Below are 21,041 nucleotides of genomic sequence, written 5' to 3' on the forward strand. Positions count from 1 at the left end.
GCGAGGAATGTACTTGTGCCCGAGACCCAAAAATTTAATTTGCGAATAAGACAAATGGACTTTAGAGAGATTGTGGATAGAGTTATTACTAATCCGACGATCTAACTGTGAAACAGTCATATTGCCCAAAATATGTAACAAATAAGCATGTGGGTCTAACACAGGCAACCAGTACAAATGTCGCTTTCTTACATGGGGGCTTTCCCTTTGCCCTGAGGAGGAGGAGGAGGAGGCGGCGGCCGCTGAGGTCGAGGTCCTGGCTGACGTCGACGATTTGGCTGAGCATTTGATTGCTGTGGCACAAATGGGGCAGCCTCCGGATCTAAACCAGTGTTCCGGGAACGCTGGTTTGGATTTGAACCCGACGGCCCACCTGCAGATGAAGTGTTCTGATTCGGGTTCCGGTTCTGTCTTCCTCTTTTGTTTCTGCGACGACCCGGCTCGTTTTTTGACTGAGTAGGCTGCTGATTTGTCTGTCGAGCAGGTGCATTCTGACGAGCGGCAGCATTCTGACGAGCGGCAGCATTCTGACGAGCGGCTGCAGGGGCGCCGGGTGCAGAGATGTTGGCAGCGGGGTTTTGCAGTTTTAGGAGTTGAGCCAACTGTTCTTGCAGAGGTTTGATGGCCTCGGAAAGACGCTGCTCAGATTTCGAAACCTCTTTCTGCACAAGGGCCGAAATGGCTTCTTCCCGCGGAATATCGTCTGCTTGTCTGTTTGCTTCTTCCCGAGCTTCGGTGCGAGCAGAACGCGCAGCTTCACGAGAAGCTTTACGCTCAATCAATTCCGATTGGAATTGGTTGATTTGGCGATTGAAAGAAGAAGCAGCGAGATTAGCCCAACGATGGGCCAAGACTGCACCAGAAACAGATCCAGCTAAACTAGTGAACTCAGCATTAGCATACGGCGCAGCGAGCTCTTTGATCTTTAAAGCGAACGATTCTTTGATGAGCGGCAGCTTCGACTTGTTTCGTTCCACGATCGATTGTTCATGCTGGATATAATGGGCATGACATTCCTTTCGGAATTTAATGGTAATGTCTTGGAGTCCGTTTCTGAGAGCTGGAGTGGATTCGGGATCCGAAGATTCCAAACCAGGGACTTTTACCATTAAACTCTGAATAACTTTATCGTCTTCTTGCAGAGCGACAAGTTTGTCGACGAGCGCCTGAGAGCGATGATAGATCTCAGTGGCTTTCTGGAAGTCCTTGATAGCGCACTGAGTCGCGGCTTCCCAGGATTTGGGTAGCGCGGGAAGTTCATCGGACGCCATTTCGGTTTGCCAGTCCAGAAACGTGGTGTCTTCTTCTTCACGATTCGTACGAGGAGCCGAGGTCCCTTCTCCTTCACGATTCGCATTAGTACCCGCGGTCCTTTCTTCTTCTGCTGCAACAGCATTGAGGAGGGGCGCGAGAGCAGCATCTTGACGAATATGCTCTGATTCTGAAGACTGGTGCGAAGGCTGGTGCGAACGAGTAACAGGCGGCATCGAGACAGGAATGCGGAAAATCAAAACAGACTGATTAAATATCTTGCGAAAGGCAGCATACGCCGTGGACTTTTCTAGACAATGTTATGGATCACAGAAGTCTAAATTCCTTAATTATAATATTAATTATTAATTATTAATTAATATGATTGATTATTTATTAATTATTATTACTATGATAATTAATTATATTAATATAATAATTAATTATAATGATTATTATTGATATATTAATAACTTTTATAATTATTAGAAAGAAGAAATTTTTTAATGATTATTAATCTTATAATAAAGTAGATATTTTTATAATATGAATTTAATAAGGGATTAAATTAAAATCTAATTAATTAATAATGTAGGGTTTAATGGAAAATTATTAATTATCATTATTATTATAATTATAATAATTATTATTATTATTATTATTATTATTATTATATTGATATTGGGTTAATTTTTCTTTAATCAGGGGAAACCAGCTTTCACTGATCTCCATACCACTGTCCCTGTTTAGATTCTGCGGGTGCAAGGTACGTTGTTTTCATGCATGAGGTCATAGAATTCATTTTTGATATGGCCTTGTGTTGATGATTAGACCCTACCTAGAATGTTGTTTATGTGTTGATGCACTTATTTGATAGATGTTTATATGCTATTATGTTTATGTTATACATGCATCACACTAATTTGATGATCTTGCAGACAAGGTATCCTCCCTGAGTTATGCTAAGGTACGTTGATTTATGGTGATTTGGTTTAGTTGACATAGTATGCCTTGCAGGAAAGATATCAAATGGCTAGCAAGGTGGTAGACTACATAAAATATCCCTATGCATTAGAGGATCAATGTGGTGTGTGGCATTCTTATGTTTTGGCAGACACATTGAAAATCTTGAAAGAAGAAATAAGGAGTTGCAAAGTAGACAATGACAAAATCATGCAGGCACAAGAGAAAAAATAAGAGGTGAATGCGATATTACTTCAAAGTTTTTCAGATTCGCAGTGACAGGGACCACTTCAGATCAGCCATGGATAGGAGGACAGAACTAATGGGACATATGGTAGCAAGTCTCCTAGTGGACACAGGTCAGATAGATATAGCATGATCAGAGATGGAAGGATGTTGGACACTTTGGATATGAGAGGTGATAGACACAAGTATTACTCTAGTAATGGTTCTGACAGATATCATGATCGTCACCGTCATCATCCTTACAGGAGGAGTGATAGGGAATACTTTCCAGATGAATTTAAGAAAGCAAAGCCACCTACCTTTGATAGAGAAATGAAGAAATTTCAAGATGAAGAGGCTTGGTTGCTTGGCATGAGGAAATTATTTAGATTGCATGATTATTCAAAAAACATGAAAGCAAAGATAAACACTTTCAGTCTCAAAGGTAAAGCTAATATCTGGTGGGAAGATGTGAAGAATGTTAAAGATATTGATGAAAATGATTTGACTTGGCATAAGTTTGAAAGACTCTTCAAGAAGAAGTACTTGTCTAAGAGGTACAATGATGACAGGGATAAGGATTTTTATGAGTTGCGGATGGGTTCTATGGCAGATGAGGAGTATACTAGAATATTTTTGGAGCTATTGAGTTATGTGCCTTACCTCATAGAGGAGAAGGCCAAGGTTTAGAGATTCATCGTTGGACTTCCAGTTGCATACAAAGACTGGATTGAGTTCGATGAGCCTAGATTGTTGGAGGAGGTTATCTGAAAGTTGAAGCATTTCTATGAGCAGTCAAAGCACAAATTTGAGCCGAAGCGTGACTTTAAAAGAAATGACAAAGCTAAAGGAAAATGGCCACCAAACCAAGGAAGACCTAAAGATGCAAGTGAGAAAGAAAATGCAGTTCCTTACAACAGATTCAATACAACTAAGAAGGGACGTGGAGAGCAGCAAACTAGAGGCAGTGGTAGAAAATTATTGCAGTGTTGGATATGTGGTAAGGATCATCGTAAGAAAGATTGTACACACTATCAGAGTGGTGGTAGACCCAAAATATACAGTGCTTAGGAGGCGCATATAGTTGGTGATATTGGTCATATCATTCCTTGGATTTATGCAACTGTGGACAACAAGAAGGCGGATCATCAGGCATCAATAATTGAGATGGACGGTAAGCTTTGTGATCAAGTAGTTTCTATTTTGATTGATCCTAGATCTAACTATAGTTATATTAGTCTTGACCTGGTGGATAAGTGTGGTTTCAAAAAATAAGTGCATGCATAATCTTGGTTGGTATAGTTGGCTATAGGTACAAAAAAGTGAGTTCATCGTTGGGTAAGAGCTTGTGCATTTGAGTTAAATGGCGTGCCTACAGTAGTGCATTTAAATGTATTTCCATTGGGTTCATATAGTATGATTTTGGGTATGGATTGGCTATACCTTCACAGAACCAAAGTGGATTGCTTCAACAAGGCCATTGAGTGTGTGGATGATAGTGGTGAAAATAGGACCTTGCAGGGAAACAAGAATCCTATATCAGTGAGGATGGTTATGGCTATGCAAGCTAAGTGTAGTTGTAGAAAAGGTTGTGTGATGTTTGCAATGCACATTTCTAGTGACAAGGGTAAGGAGGTTGAGGATGTAGATGTGTTGATAAGGTACCTAGTTTTGCAATAGTTTCAGGATGTATTTCCTGAGGACATTATAGATTTTCACCTCACAGGGAGGTAGAATTTTCTATTGAGTTAGTGCCAAGGGAAGCTGTATCATCGAAAGCACCTGAGAGGATGAGCACACCTGAGTTTGTAGAGTTGAATTTGTAGCTGAAGGAGATGTTGGACAAAGGATACATTAGACCTAGTGTATCACCTTGTGGCGCACTAGTGTTGTTTGTAAAGAAGAAATATGGTACTCTTAGATTGTACATTGACTATAGGAAGCTGGACAAGGTAAAGATCAAGAACGGGTACCCTTTGCCGAGGATTGATGATTTGTTTGATCAACTAAAGGAAGAAACATTGTTCTCTAAGATCAACTTGAGATCAGGATACCATCAGGTATGCATCAAGTAAGAGGATATCTTCAAGACTGCGTTCAGGACTAGGTATGGGAATTATGAGATTATTGTTGTTCCATTGAGTTTGACTAATGCTCTAGCTACATTTATGTGTTTAATGGATAGTGTGTTGTGTCCTTATCTAGACAAGTTTGTTATTGTATTCATTGATGACACACTAGTATATTATAAGAATGAGGAATAGCATGCTGAACATTTAGCAGTAGTGTTGAGATTGCTAAGAAAGAATCATTTTTATGCTAAACTTAGCAAGTGCGGCTTATTTCAGACTAAGGTACATTGCTTGGGGCATGTTGTCTCCAAGGATGGTATAGTAGTAGATCCAGAAAAGATAAGGGTTATCATGGAATGGGAAACTCCTAAGAATGCAGATGCGGTGAGATCATTTATGGGATTGGTAAGTTACTACATGAGGTTCATCAGGAACTTCTCATGCATTGCATATCCTATCACATCATTGCAGAGGGAAGGTAAGAAGTTTGAATGGATAGAGGAATGTGAGGATAGTTTTAAGCAGCTTAAGAAGTTGTTGACACATGCACCAGTGCTAAATATTTTGGATGTAGAACAGGAGTTTGTAGTGTGTACATATGCTTGCAAGAGATTACTTGGTGGAGTTCTCATGCAAGAAGGACAGGTAGTGCGCGATGAGTCATAGAAACTGAATGAGAACGAGTAGAACTAACCAACACATGACCTTGAGTTAGCAGTGATCATACATGCATTGAATATGTGGGGGCACTATCTTCTTGGAATGATATTTGTACTGATGAGCGATCACAGTGGGTTGAGGTATTTGTTTGATCAGCTAAATCTAAATTCCACACAAGCTAGATGGTTGGCTACCCTTAGTGAGTTTGAATTCAAGATAAGATACATCAAAGAGAAGGAGAACCAAGTTTCAGATGCTCTTAGCAGGAAGGTACAAGTAAAACATATAACAACTATAAGCTCTTATGAGACAGAGTTACAGGATAGGATTTCGAAGGCAGGTCAGAAACATGACAAATACATAGAGATCATGCATAGGTTATAATAGAGTACAGGTACATGTACAAGTATAGGTGATCAGGATGCAAACTACCATCTCACGGAAGATGGGTTGGTGAGATTTAGAGATAGGATCTATGTGCTAAATTGCAATGAGATTAAGAAGCTTATCTTGAGAGAGTTTCATGTCAAGTCATACTTGGGTCATCCAGGATATTAGAAGACGTTGAAGGCAATAAACAAGTTCTATTTTTGGTTGAATATGAAGAAGGAAGTGGAAGAGTTCGTGGCTAGATGTTTAGATTGTTAGTAGTTAAAGGCAGAATGAAAGCATCCAGATGGTTTACTACAGCCTATTGCGATTCTGGAATGGAAATGGGAGGTAATTTCCATGGATTTCATTACAGGTCTTTCGAGGACAGTGAAGAAGCGTGATTTTATTATAGTCGTGGTTGACAGGTTGAGCAAGGTAGATCACTTCATTCTAGTGAAGACTACATATTCAGTCAGTGAGTTAGCACAGGTGTTCAATAGAGAGATAGTGATAATGCATGGTGTCCCAAAGAAGATTGTGTCGGACAGGGATGCGAAGTTCACTTCCAAATTTTGGAAGGAGCTATTTATAGGCTTGGGTACAAAGTTGGTCTTCAGTACAACTTATCATCCACAGACAGATGGTCAGAAAAAGAGGGCGAACATGATTTTGGAGGATATGTTGAGGATGTACGTGATGCACCAGTAGAGGAAATGGGAGGAGTAACTTCCTTTGGTTGAGTTTGCATACAACAATGGTTATCAGGTGTCATTGAGGATGAGTCCTTTTGAGGCATTCTATGGATGGAGTTGTAACACTCACATCAGTTGGAGTGATCTAGTGAACAAGATACTTATTGGACCAGATATGTTGGAAAACCTGGAGTAGGAAATGCAGGTTATAAAGAGGAATCTAAAGGCAGTGTTAGAGTCGGTCTTTTCAGCCCTCCGTCAGAGATCAAAACCTCTTTTGTTGCATTTCATTTTAGATGTCTCATTCAGCTCGATCACCTGCATTCCATTAGGAGCATCGATCTTCTGACGGAAGGGTCTTGTCTCCATACTTCCCTCATGTCATGTACCTCCTTGTTCATGTCTTTTCATTTAAAAAAAGCATATACAGTCTTCTTTTCATTAAAAAGTTGCAAGAGTTGTCTTTAGGGTTTCATTGTCAATTAGGTTAGGATTTCATTAGGGTTTTGTCAATAAATGCATAAAAGTGTCCAATAATTACCAGCAGGCCATGAGGACGTTTCAACATCAATAAACTTCATTGCCAAGTGTTCGAAAATGTGTTTTTCCTCAAAACAAAGTTTTGAGGAAAAACAGAGCTTTTATTGTACAAAAATCATGAAAATTTTGTTTTTCTCATTGTAAATCTCTTCATCTGCACCCTGGTTTCTTCCCTTAGCCTAAAAAAGCTCCATCACCTGCAAAACAAGCAAAGCTCCGGTCATTTAGTTCATTGTAAAGCCGAAAAGAAGTGAAAAGGTCCAAAAACAGAGTTTGAAATAAAGTCATTTGCAAAACATTTGCAAAACATTATGAAAGTGGGTTTGGCAACATTTAATTTGAAAAGCTTATGTATAAATCATTTCTCCAAGTGTTTGAAGTTCATTTCTATTCCAAGAGAAAAGAGAACCAAAGCTAAACGATTTGGGTGAATGAGTATGAAGCTTGGGTAAAAAATTGTTGTAAGTTGTCGGCGCAATGCACTGGGCCTCAACACTCATTGCATTTTTATAAGGGTGCAACACATTGGTGAGGCGTAGCGCATACATCCAGATGCCCGAAAATGGTCAAAAATCACTCAAATCGCTCAACAAACACACAGATTTACCTCGTTTCAAGTAGGTAGAGTCTCCAATACTGTTGTGCATTCAAATGTGATGATTGTGTGATGGTGTTTATTGCATGATGAATGTGTAAAGGGGAACAAACGCTATCTCTTCAAAACTGTAAAAAAAAATTGCCGCCTAGGGTTTTGATGACTGTTTTGCCACCAATTTTACTCTCTTATCCCTTTGTTTCCATTTGATTCCCTTATTCCCTAAGTTCCCCTACCCCCTAAATTCACTAATCCCCTATTCCCCCATTTATTCCTATCCCTATCCCTAAACCCTACAATATCCCATCCCTATCACTTTTCCATATCATTTGGAAAAAATCCCCAAACCCCAAATTCCTAAATACAGTTAAGGGACTATTATTGCATTTGACTGTAATTACATATTAAATCCTACTTGACAAAACTCCACTACACCCACTGTCCATATTTCCCACAATCCTTTCCTATTTGGCACACATTTGTCAATTGGAAACAAACCATCAAATTCTCATTTTTAAACAAGTCAAACATTCACTTGGCATAGACTTGTAACACCATGATAGACACTGAGTCATCATATGAAAAAGATAGTGATTCTATCCCAGAGCTTCATGCACCGAGGAGGCCTCATAAGGGGGTCAAACATGTCAGAGAAGAGCCCACCTCATTGACTCAATTGCAGGCCTGCCCACTTGCTATGGCATGTTTTCAACAACAGTCATGCTTTCAGTATTGTGAGATGATTGCTTAGATTCAACATCATCAGGAGTTGGCTCAGTTGTTTGTTTTACATTTGCATGGAGGTCAGGAGGCGGAGACTACTAGTATGCCGATATATGTCACCTATCAGAGAGGCATGAGAGGATTGTTTGCAGCAGCTCGACGAGTACTATCTCCACCTGGGGTGGAAGGGGTCTCATTGCCGTCATCAGCAGCACAGGTACAGGTACAGGACAAAGGCAAGAAGCCTATGTAGGATGAGGGCCCTTCAGGAGGCCAAGACACTGATTTCATACTCATTGATGATGATGTGAGCTCTCCTAGCTCAAAGCTGAGGGAGATTATTCAGGAGCAGAAGGTCGAGATCAATGCATTGACCGACAAGTTGCAGAGAGCTCAATGGGTCATAAACTATTTGGAGCAGCGAAACAAACAATTGGAGGATCAGCATACAGTCATGGAGTTGCAAAACATCCGTGAAAACTAGCAGGCCACCCAAAGAGGCCTAAATGAGATGTCACCCATTCAGCAGGAGATAGAGGGTGATCGAGAGATTTGGCTTGAGAGGACCAACATTCATCTTGAGAAGTTGTTGGCGAAGGAAAACAAGGACAAGGACATGCTCAGGCACATGAAAAACCATTATTGGGCACGAAATCATGTTTGCAAAGCGAGGATCAAAATCCTGAAGGCAAGACTAAGGAAAGCACTAAAACGACGCAAAAGGGATAATAGGCTCCGAATCTTGGCCGAAGCTTCTTTGGCTGAGCATGATACTTGATGATGGACCTTCAGTCCAAATTTCAGCAAATTTGGAGAAAATTTTGTCAATTTTGAATTTTTTGGCTTCAAAACAGATTTTCCTGCCCAACACGTAGCGCCACTTGGTGTGCGCTTATAATTGGGAGATCCTCTGGAGGAAAACTTTTCTTTTTTTGATTTTTATGCAAATTTATGCATGCTCATGAATTACCTAAGGATTTCATCAAGTTTTGGGTTACCTAAAGGGTCAAAAACACACGAAAAATGACCTCTCTGCCACCTTTTGCACCCACAAGAAGCAGTGTTAGGAGATTGGAGTTTTAGAGGAGCGAATGGACACCAAATCCAGAAATTCCACTTGGGTTGGAAAGTAGACAGGCAGTGATTTCCAACTAGCTATCATGAGCTCAAATTGGACTTCAGGAAGTCCTCAAAATCAGCCTCAAAGTTGTGCTACACATACAGTTTTAAGGCATAGCGCATAGAGGAATTTGGCCTATTTTTCACTCAGCAGCTCAGAAATTCGCCTAGTTTCGACTAGTTTCACTTTTTCATGTAACTCTTGATTTATCTTGATGTGAATTCATGACTTTTATGTAATTTTGGCACATTATTACTCATCCATGTAGATTCATTCACTAAAAAGTGAAAAGATAGTGAATGAATCAGTTTCCTTTCATATAGAGGCAAGTTGTTTCATTGCCTATTTTTTCAGTTCCTTGTTTAGATATGGTTGAAACAGCTCCTATAATGATGAGCTCAACCCCTACAGGCATGGGAAGGAGTTAGGCTTGTCTATATCATGTAATTTCTTAGTCATTTTCAGGGTTGGACACTTGGGATTGCTGGGCACTCCATTGTACATTTGATTTCTGCATTTTTGGCAAAGGAAAGACCAAGGTTTGCAACAAATTTTGGGATCCTTGTGGCTCTGTGTTTTGATGGTGTTCTTCTCTATGTCATTTGTAAGTTCACTTATATTTATGTGTACCATTTCCTTTCTCTTTTGCTTCTAAAATTAAACAAATGAGTGGCAAAGGTAGAATTCATTAGCTTGTTGTGCTCTGCCTTTTAGTTTTGTTTAATTCTCAATGTTTTCTCTAGTTTGAAGAGTATTCTTGATACCCTCTTTCCCTCTTCAGCTTCTCACCAGTCTAAACCCTCCATCTTTACAAATCAAAGCATCAAAACGATTTCCTTTCTTGCCCCAATCAGAACTCTATAAAACTGGCCTTCATCCCTGGACCCTAATTTGCCTTTCCCTTGATTCCAACAAAACCCCAAAAAAATCAAATTAAATCCTTGCAATTCATACCTAGCCTAAGATCAATTGTTTAATCAGTCATCTCAAGCCCCATCGATTATCTTTAGCTGAGATTGACCCGAAGAGAGCCCTCTCCTGTCCTCGTAGGGCTAGCTATGAGGCTGAGCGTGGTTTGATGTTTCCCTGAATTCTGCCTTCTTACAGCCTGAGGTAGATTTAGGCGATAACATAGTGGCGACCATACTGGGGAAGAAATTCTTTGTTTGCTAGTATTCTTCATTTTATAGACTACAGACGGAGTCTGAAGATTAGCCAGGTAGCCTTCGAAACGCTTTTGCTTTGCATTAGCGAAAGTAGATAAAAGCTACTTCAGTCAATCTCCGGTCTAGTCTTATAAACGGAAACATCTGGCTTACAAATTGCCCCAGTACATGAAATCAAGTTAGATCTGATTGTTGATGGTGGACAACAGTTAGACACACAGGAAGGCTGAAATCATTCACCTGGCGACTCTAGTGTCAAAGAATCCGAAGGTTCAGAATTTTTTTGGCGACTCTACTCTTCAAAAATCAGTAGCCAGAAGAATTTCTTGGTGAATTCATTGTTATCAAAATGGTTTCGCTGGATCGAAGATATGCTCCCATGAGCCGAGATCACATTCCATGTTTTCCAAATAAAATTCCGAAGGTAGATTGGCAAAAGAATTTGCCTACGTTTAAAGATGATGATAGGAAGGATGCTGCTTTACATCTGGTTAGATTTCACATACATATTTGCAAGTTGAAGGTTGATTTTCTTGAAGATTGCTTGATGAAGATATTCATGGCCACTCTGGAAGGTGAAGCCAGATCTTGGTATGAAAGTTTGCCGCCTGCTTGTATTTACTGTTTAAAGGATTTTCATACCATGTTCTTTGAAAGATATAAAGAATCTTATCCATCATTAAATTTAGTTCAGAATTGTTGCAAACATGTTTATAGTTTTATTGAACATCTTGAGAAAGTTTATGAAGATGATGACTTCATGGATGATGAGATCATGGAAGCCCTGTACGAAAATCCATTTCAGCAGCATAAAGAGAGCATAGAGGATACTTGTCAATATGCTCATGAAAATTTGCAGCTGGATCAAGATCTTAGTACAATGGAAAATGATGAAAGAGAAGGTTTTATTTCAGATCTGTCCATAGATGAAGACAGTATGCAAGAAAGTCAAGTTTCAATTTTAGAATGTGATAAATTCAAGTCAGTTATTTCAGATCTAAATTCAGATCGTGATGATCAAGACTACCTTGTTTTGAATCCCATGAAGGAGAGCTCTGCTATTGAGATCATCTGGAATGAAGAAGACAGAGTTATTGATCCAAATGTTCTCATTTCATTAGAACAAAGCCTTCATGAGGAGGTAACCCAATCAGTTCATGAAAAAAAAGATGAGATCTTTGTTCAAGTAAGTGAAAATACTCTTTCGATAACTCACTGGTAAATGATAATTTGATTCCCATGTCATATGAAGATGATCAACAATGTTTTCAAATTTCAGAAGATCAGGGAATTAAGGACTGTCACTCAGGTTTTTCATGTTTTTCATGTTATTTTATGAAAACAATAATCACTTGAGCAAAAGAAAACAAAAAGTATTATCTCCTTTGTCTGAAGATGAGATAGATCTACTTCTGAAAGGTCATGTTACATCCCTAGCTAATGCAGATCTGCAATGTGCACATGGTCAAAAAGTTGTTGGTGAAACTTCTTCTTCTTTTGAAAATGATGACAGTCTTGAAATTAGATTTATAGATTAGCGACTATATAATATTTTCTTTCATGAAGATGATAAGGTTGTCATGTTTGATAATCTTGAAGATTCTTTTCTATTTAAGAATGACCTAGACCATGAAATTGAGGAATGTGAGTCTGAGAGACACAGTATGCCAGAATTTCTCATGGTCAAGGAATTTTCAGCTAACAATCAGATGGTAGAAGCTTATACCTCTCTGTGCTTTCCTATCGCTCGATAACCAGTTGTTCCTTCAGATTAGAATGAAGGGAGTACTTGTATTTTTGCTGCTGGATCTGAAGACAAGCGAGTGTTTCAAGACTTTCAAGATCCTTTCGACATTCTTTTGCAAGCATTAGAGAAGATGAATGTTACCTGGTTCGTTATCATAAGCCTTGGTTTCAGTGGTTATTGTGAGTTGCCTACATGTACATCGTTCTGCCTGCTCGGGGAAAATGAGAGCAGAATTTCAGTATGTAGCCATCTGTTGGATTGGTTACATTGGAAGGCCCACTTCACATGATTGTACATATTTCATCAGTCGGTAGGTGGTTGTAATCATGATTTGAAGCTCTCAAATCTCGATGATCTGCTGCCATTTAAAAGATTTGTAAGTACTTGTTTCAGTTAAGTCAGTCTTGAGTCATTTTTTGTTTCAGTCAGTTTAAAGATAGTTTTGGCTCAGTGTCCAGTTTCAGCTTTTGAGAGTCTTGTTTCAGTTTTGGATTAGTCAGTTCAACTATGAGTCTTGAGTCAAAGTTTCGTCGTAATTGGTTTTTGGGTGTTTTGAAGTTATTGACTCCATAGCCCAATGGACGAAGGCACTGCCTGCTTTCCCAGAGATCTGTAGTTCTTGGCACCTCCAAGGACCTACCATCCCCATTGGATTCAATGTTAGAGTCGGTCTTTTTAGCTCTCCGTTAGAGATCAAAACCTCTTTTGTTGCATTTCATTTTAGGTGTCTCATTCAGCTCGATCACCTGCATTCCATTAGGAGCATTGATCTTCTGACGGAAGGGTCTTGTATCCATACTTCCCTCATGTCATGTACCTGCTGGTTCATGTCTTTTTATTTAAAAAAAGCATATACAGTCTTCTTTTCATTAAAAAGTTGCAAGAGTTGTCTTTAGGGTTTCATTGTCAATTAGGTCAGGATTTCATTAGGGTTTTGTCAATAAATGCATCAAAGTGTCCAATAATTACCATTAGGCCATGAGGATGTTTCAACATCAATAATATTCATTTCCAAGTGTTCGAAAATGTGTTTTTGAGGAAAAACAGAGCTTTTATTATACAAAAATCATGAAAATTTTGTTTTTCTCATTGTAAATCTCTTCATCTGCACCCTGGTTTCTTCCCTTAGCCTAAAAAAGCTCCATCACCTGCAAAACAAGCAAAGCTCTGGTCATTTAGTTCATTGTAAAGCCGAAAAGAAGTGAAAAGGTCCAAAAAACAGAGTTTGAAATAAAGTCATTTGCAAAACATTTGCAAAACATTATGAAAGTGGGTTTGGAAACATTTAATTTGAAAAGCTTATGTATAAATCATTTCTCCAAGTGTTTGAAGTTCATTTCTATTCCAAGAGCAAAGAGAACCAAAGCTAAATGATTTGGGTGAATGAGTGTGAAGCTTGGGTAAAAAATTGCTGTAAGTTGCCGGCGCGGTGCACTAGACAGGAGGTGCGACGCATTGGGCATGTCGTGCGGTGCATACAGCCAGAGGCCCGAAAATGGTCAAAACTCGCTCAAATCGCTCAACAAACACACGGATTTGCCTTGTTTCAAGTAGGTAGAGTCTCCAATACTGCTGTGCATTCAAATGTGATGATTGTGTGATGGTGTTTATTGCATGATGAATGTGTAAAGGGGAACAAACCCTATCTCTTCAAAACTGTCAAACAAAATTGTCGCCTAGGGTTTTGATGATTGTTTTTCCACAAAGTTTACTCCCTTATCCCTTTGTTTCCACTTGATTCCCTTATTCCCTAAGTTCCCCTACCCCCTAAATTCACTAATCCCCTATTCCCCCATTTATTCCTATCCGTATCCCTAAACCCTACAATATCCCATCCCTATCACTTTTCCATATCATTTGCAAAAAATCCCCAAACCATAGATTCCTAAACACAGTTAAGGGACTATTATTGCATTTGACTGTAATTACATATTAAATCCTACTTGACAAAACTCCACTACACCCACACTCCATATTTCCCACAGTCCTTTCTTATTTGGCACATATTTGTCAATTGGAAACAAACCATCAAATTATCATTTGTAAACAAGTCAAACATTCACTTGGCATAGACTTGTAACACCATGACATACACTAAGTCATCATATGAAAAAGATAGTGATTCTACCCCAAAGCTTCATGCACCAAGGAGGCCTCGTAAGGGGGGAAAACATGCCAGAGAAGAGCCCACCTCATTGACTTAATTGCAGGCTTGCCCACTTGCTATGGCATGTTTTCAACAAAAATCATGCTTTCAGTATTGCGAGATGATTGCTCAGATTCAACATCATCAGGAGTTGGCTCGGTTGTTCATTTTACATTTGCATGGAGGTCAGGAGGTAGAGACTACTAGTATGCCGATATATGTCACCTATCAGAGAGGCATGAGAGGATTGTTTGTAGCAGCTCGACGAGTACTATCTCCACCTGGGGTGGAAGGGGTCTCATTGCCATCATCAACAAAATAGGTACAGGTACAAGACAAAGGCAAGAAGCCTATGCAGGATGAGGACCCTTCAGGAGGCCAAGACACTGATTTCATACTCATTGATGATGATGTGAGCTCTCCTAGCTCAAAGCTGAGGGAGATTATTCAGGAGTAGAAGGTCGAGATCGATGCATTGACCGACAAGTTGCAGAGAGCTCAATGGGTCATAAACTATTTGGAGCAGCGAAGCAAACAATTGGAGGATCAGCATACAGTCATGTAGTTGCAAAACATCCGTGAAAACCAGCAGGCCGCCCAAAGAGGCCTAAATGAGATGTCACCCATTCAGCAGGAGATAGAGGCTGATCAAGAGATTTGGCTTGAGAGGACCAACATTCATCTTGAGAAGCTATTGGTGAAGGCAAACAAGGACAAGGACAAGCTCAAGCACATGAAAAACCTTTATTGGGCATGAAATCTTGTTTGCAAAGCGAGGATCAAAAGCCTGAAGGCAAGACTAAGGAAAGCACTAAAATGACGTAAAAGGGATAATAGGCTCTGAATCTTGGCCGAAGATTCTTTGGATGAGCATGATACTTGATGATGGACCTTCAGTCCAAATTTCAGCAAATTTGGAGAAAATTTTGTCAATTTTGAATTTTTTGGCTTCAAAACAGATTTTCCTGCCCAACGCGTAGCGCCACTTGGCGTGCGCTTATAATTGGGAGATCCTCTGGAGGAAAAATTTTCTTTTTTGGATTTTTTTATGAAAATTTATGCATGCTCTTGAATTATCTAAGGATTTCATCAAGTTCTGGGTTGCCTAAAGGGTCAAAAACACACAAAAAATGACCTCTCTGCCACCTTTTGCACCCGCAGGAAGCAGTGTTAGGAGATTGGATTTTTTGAGGGGCAAATGGACACCAAATCTAGAAATTCCACTTGGTTTGGAAAGTAGACAAGCAGGGCTTTCCAAATAGCTATCATGAGCTCAGATTTGACTTCAGGAAGGCTCTCAAAATGAACCTCAAATTTGTGTTATGCATACAGATTTCAGGCGCAACGCATAGAGAAATTTGGCCTATTTTTCACTCAGCAGCTCAGAAATTCACCTAGTTTCGACTAGTTTCACTTTTTCGTGTAACTCTTGATTTATCTTGATGTAAATTCATGACTTTGATGTAATTTTGGCACATTATTACTCATCCATGTAGATTCATTCACTAAAAAGTGAAAAGATAGTGAATGAATCAATTTCCTTTCATATAGAGGCAAGTTGTTTCGTTGCCCATTTTTCAGTTCCTTGTTTAGATATAGTTGAAACAGCTCCTAGAATGATGAGCTCGACCCCTAGAGGCATGGGAAGCAGTTAGGCTTGTATATATCATGTAATTTCTCAGTCATTTTCAGGGTTGGACACTTGGGATTTCTGGGCACTCCATTATACATTCGATTTCTGCATTTTTGGCAAAGGAAAGACCAAGGTTTGCAGCACTTTTTGGGATCCTTGTGGCTTTGTGTTTTGATGGTGTTCTTCTCTATGTAATTTGTAAGTTCACTTATATTTATGTGTACCATTTCCTTTCTCTTTTTCTTCTGAAATTAAACAAATGAGTGGCAAAGGTAGAATTCATTGGCTTGCTGTGCTCTGCCTTTTAGTTTTGTTTAATTCTCAATGTTTTCTCTAGTTTGAAGAGGATTCTTGATACCCTCTTGCCCTCTTCAGCTTTTCACTAGTCTGAACCCTCCATCTTTACAAATCAAAGCATCAAAACGATTTCCTTTCTTGCCCCAATCAGAACTCTGCAAAATTGGCCTTCATGCTCGAACCCTAATTTGCCTTTCCCTTGATTCCAACAAAACCCCAAAAAAATCAAATTAAATCCTTTCACTTCATACCTAACCTAAGATCAGTTGTTAAATCAGTCATCTAAAGCCCCATCGATTATCTTTAGCAGAGATTGACTGAGAGAGAGCCCTCTCATGTCCTCGTAGGGCTAGCTACGAGGCTGAGCGCGGTTTGATGTTTCCCTGAATTCTGCCTTTTTACAGCTTGAGGTAGATTTAGGTGATAACAGGCAGCACAAAATAGATAGAAGAGTTATGCAGATCAACAAGGGGTATTCAAAGATTTTCAGGTTGGGGAGCATGTGTATTTTTGCATCAAGCCCAAGAAAATCTCTTTAAGGATTTGTTCATGTGCCAAGTTGGCACCATGGTATTACGGGCCTTTTGAGATCCTTGAGAGGATTGGACCGGTGGCAAACCGACTTGCACTACCTCCAACAGTGAAAGTCCATGATGTTTTCCATATGTCATTGCTTAAGAAGTATATAAAGGATGTTGATCATGTTATTGATTGGTCTGTATTGCGGGTGGAGCAAGAAGGAGAGTTCCAGCCAGAGCCTTAGTGCATACTGCAGCAGAAGCATCTCATGCTCATGAATAGTGCCATAGAGCAACTTAAAGTGCAATGAAGCAATTGAGTCCGAAGAAGCTACATGGCAGATGTAGGATCAGATGCAGACCCTGTATTATTCATTGTTTGTTGGTTGAGGCAAAGAAGTTTTGGCTTGATGTTGGTTTATGTTGGCATATGTTTTGCTGAAGTTTTGGTATATGTACATATATGTATATGGATGTAAATACCATAATGATCTATGTTATAAAGCTCTAGTATGTTTGTTATATTGTCATGTTGTCATGATGTTTTTCTTTTGAGCAGGTATTTCATTGTAAATACTACAATGAGCTAAGTTATAAAGCTCCATAGGTAGTATGTTTGCTTTTCAGCAGTTTTGCTGAGGTCATGGTGTGGTTAACACCAAGAACAGTGTTCCCCAAGGGGGAGGGTTCTGTAACAGCCCAGGTGAAAAGTTCATGAAATAAAAGTTAATAAAGGCAAAATAAGATCACGGTTAAGGGACACTTATTCCAAGCTGAATGTTGGGAAAATATATCCTAGTGGGCATCACTGGATGTGTGTTTTGGCTAAGGATAATTGGAAAAGGCTAAGGCAAAGACATTAAAAGGCAAAAATACATTTTTGGTACATTTATTTATGAAAATAAAGGAATTTAAGAGAAACATATGGTGAAAGGTCACAGGTTGCAAGTGAGGAGGAAATTGAAGGAAAATAATGGAAAATGAAGAAATTAGAGGCCTCATTCATAGAAAGTCTTCTGAGGATCATTTGGCAAGCTTTTTCTAACCCTTTGTCAGTTCAGCTTTGGAGTTCTCTGATTGCTCTCTCTCTCTCTCTCTCTCTCTCTCTCTCTCTCTCTCTCTCTCTCTCTCTCTCTCTCTCTCTCTCTCTCTCTCGCTCTCTCTCTCTCTCTCTCTCTCTCTCTTGGTCACTTAGAGTCTTGGAGCACTCTATCTTTGGATGAAGGAAGGGAAATAAAGCAAGGGAAAGGAAAAAGAAAGTAAGGATCAAGGAAAGGAAAGCAGGATTCAAGCAAATTCAATAGGAATACTTGCAGGTAACCTTTATCATGTGTGATTTCCTAGCTAGTTTGGACATGCATGGATTTTAATGTTGGTGTATGGTTCTCTTGTTGTTGGTGACATGGTTTTTCCAGGTTATGACATTGGTTTTTAGCATAGCCTTGGCTTCTTCTGGATGCCATGGTATGTTGGGATGTTTATTTTGGTTTGTGAAATGGATTTTGGAATTCGGGGTAGAGGTGGTTTCAAGTTCCATTCCCAAAGGCCTAGGAATCCATTGACCTATTTTGGAGGGATACACGGTAAAGCCTGAGGGAGAAGTCTTGGTTTAGGGCCTAGTGATACGGGTTTAGATTGCAGTAAAGCCTAAGAGACTGGTCTCGGTTTAGGGCCTAGTGATACGGGTTTAGATTGTAGTAAAGCCTAAGAGACTGGTCTCGGTTTAGGGCCTAGTCATTCAATTTGGATTGTGGTAAAGCTTGAGAGATAAGGAGATGAAAATTCCTCAAGGATAATGATGGATTTAAGATGGAATTCCAAGTTCAGTTTGATTGTGACCGGAGGACCGATTTTGGTGTGATCACGGTTTGATGAGGGCAGAGGTTGTTTAACCTCTGGATTCCCTTGGTTGTTCTTGGATTGGATGTTCTATGAGATCCCACATTCATGCTTGGAATATGGCATGAGGGTCACTAATTGACATAGAGATTTGGTTTAGCCATGTCTATGGTTGGGTGATACGTGGAAGTCCCAAACCTGGTCAAATTTGCCTATGAGTAATAAAAGCTAATTTCTCTTACTTTTGAAATGATTTATATGTGGATTCAATGGTTGTCTTATCTATGATATTTACATGGTTTTATGCTAGTTATAAGCATAGTTAAAAGACTAGTTCATGTCATGGTTATTTCATGTATTTACTTGTAACTGTTAAATGGATGGATGCAAGACATAATTGATGATGTAGTAGTTCAATGGAGAAGGAGGTGATCCTTCTGGTTATGTTTCAGAAGTTGTTTAAGTATTTTATGCTCTGTCTTGTATCCTAGACCTATAGGTTGCAATGATTCCAAGTGTTTGATAGAATGTCAATCCTGGTTGGGGATGCACAGGCCTAGTCCTAAGGTTTATTTTTGTTTATCAACATTTTTATCATGTCCTTAATGAATTCTAAAGGTTGTAGCAAGTTGTGGGTATAGGTTGGGATTTTGCACTATGTGGCTTAAATCTCATGGTCACTGGCACATAACTGAAAATTTTGGTCCACAGTCAATGGAAGGAAGGCCTCTGAGAGTGAATTTAGGTTGTTGGTCACTCCCTTGCCCATAGCATGAGAGCGACTATGGCATAAGAGATGCATAATAATAGTGGGACTCAAGGACAAGTTGTCTAGGTGGCTGACCTCTCCTAAGGGTTTTGTTGATGATGTTGGATGACTATGTGTGATATTCTATTGATTCCACTTCCTTAAGGTCACATAGGAGGTTGAATCTGATCATAGTAGCCTCTCGTCTCATGTTTACCCTAGTTGGCATGGTTACTTTGGGTAGAATTGGGAGGGGGTGTTACAGAAGAAGATGAATATGATTAAGGATCAATCGAATATAGAGCATACTGTGATGAATTCTATATTTAAAATCAAACATAAAACATTGATATTGTTTACAAGCCATAGTAGAATACTTTTAAGAAAATTCAGCCCTTAATCTTCTTGAAACAATAAAGAGAAAAAGCATATGGAAAACTAGGAGAATAAGCAATTTCACAAAAGAAAATACACCACCAATTACTTGGCATGGGAATCCTAGAACAAATATTTCTATATTACTGTAAATTGATCCCTTTTAGTACAATGCACAACTTACATCAATATACAACCTTTCTTCATACAAGTTCCAACCCTTATTACACATTCATAAATTATTTAAATAATGCTTGACATAACAACTTTTTGCAAAATAATAACTATGATTTGATTACAGAAATAGGGATATTTTTCAATATATCTCAAATTCAAAAATGAAAAGATAAGTTAATATATTTTGTATGTCCTAGAATAGTTATAAGAAATCTGCTTTTATTTAGGAAACATCAAACGGTGAACTGATTCCTTGAAAGTAGAACAAGTCCCTCTGCAATTTAAGCATTTCTTCTTATCAAAATAAGTCCCTTTGCAACTTCTTCTTCTTTCTCATTTGTTTCGGCTGAAAACTTTGAGCCTTAACAATAGGAAATCATTTTTTCAATACTGATCCTCTTTCTTGAAATTTGAGTGCCTGTAGTTGTTTTCGTAGCACTGTCCATACAAAACATTATGTTTCTCCCTTGCCATGATTAAACAATTGCCGATTCATTCATGGTCTAACACTTTAACTTATTTCATTATGGGAGTCGGGAGCCTTTAAACCTTGTAATATCATCGTGATGTTATTCCAGAGCTTTTTCCTCATCAGAAATTTACTTTAAAAACATTAAAATGACAACAAATTTTGATATTTTATTGACGATGTTGGGCCTGCCAACATGTCAGGGGATCTCCCTGGTAAGAAGTCCCAACTAGACCTCAGACCGTTTGGTGTAGGAGTCCCAGCAGTGGATCGTACGGTATCGCCTTGACCACAATTCCGCACAGAGGCAAGTAAGATGTCCTTGTTGGTAGCAAGGGTGTGACATATGCAGTAAGTCAAGGAAGGGGCATGAGCGGTTCTAACACACAGAGGGTGAGGTGAGTGCACCCCTTGGAAACCTGTGAAAGCACGGAGTTAAGAAGGGAACACATGAGAAAAGATGCATCACTACATGGAAGGTGAGTAAGCTGGCAATCCAAAGTGATGGTTAAACCAACAACACATTTCAATAATATTCATACATACATATATAGAAAATAGCTACACATGCATGCATAAGAAAACAGATACATATATCATTTAGAGTAAACAAGATAGCCGAAATACAATACGACATATGCATGAAACGTGTTGGCTCTATTATATTAAGAAGTGAAAGTTACAGTCATAAAATACAACCATGACCAACCACT

This window comes from Pinus tabuliformis, chromosome 1_1 (assembly GCF_031772625.1).
Source record: "Pinus tabuliformis cultivar Carrire ecotype Pingquan chromosome 1_1, CPIR1, whole genome shotgun sequence".
Lineage (NCBI taxonomy): Eukaryota > Viridiplantae > Streptophyta > Pinopsida > Pinales > Pinaceae > Pinus > Pinus tabuliformis.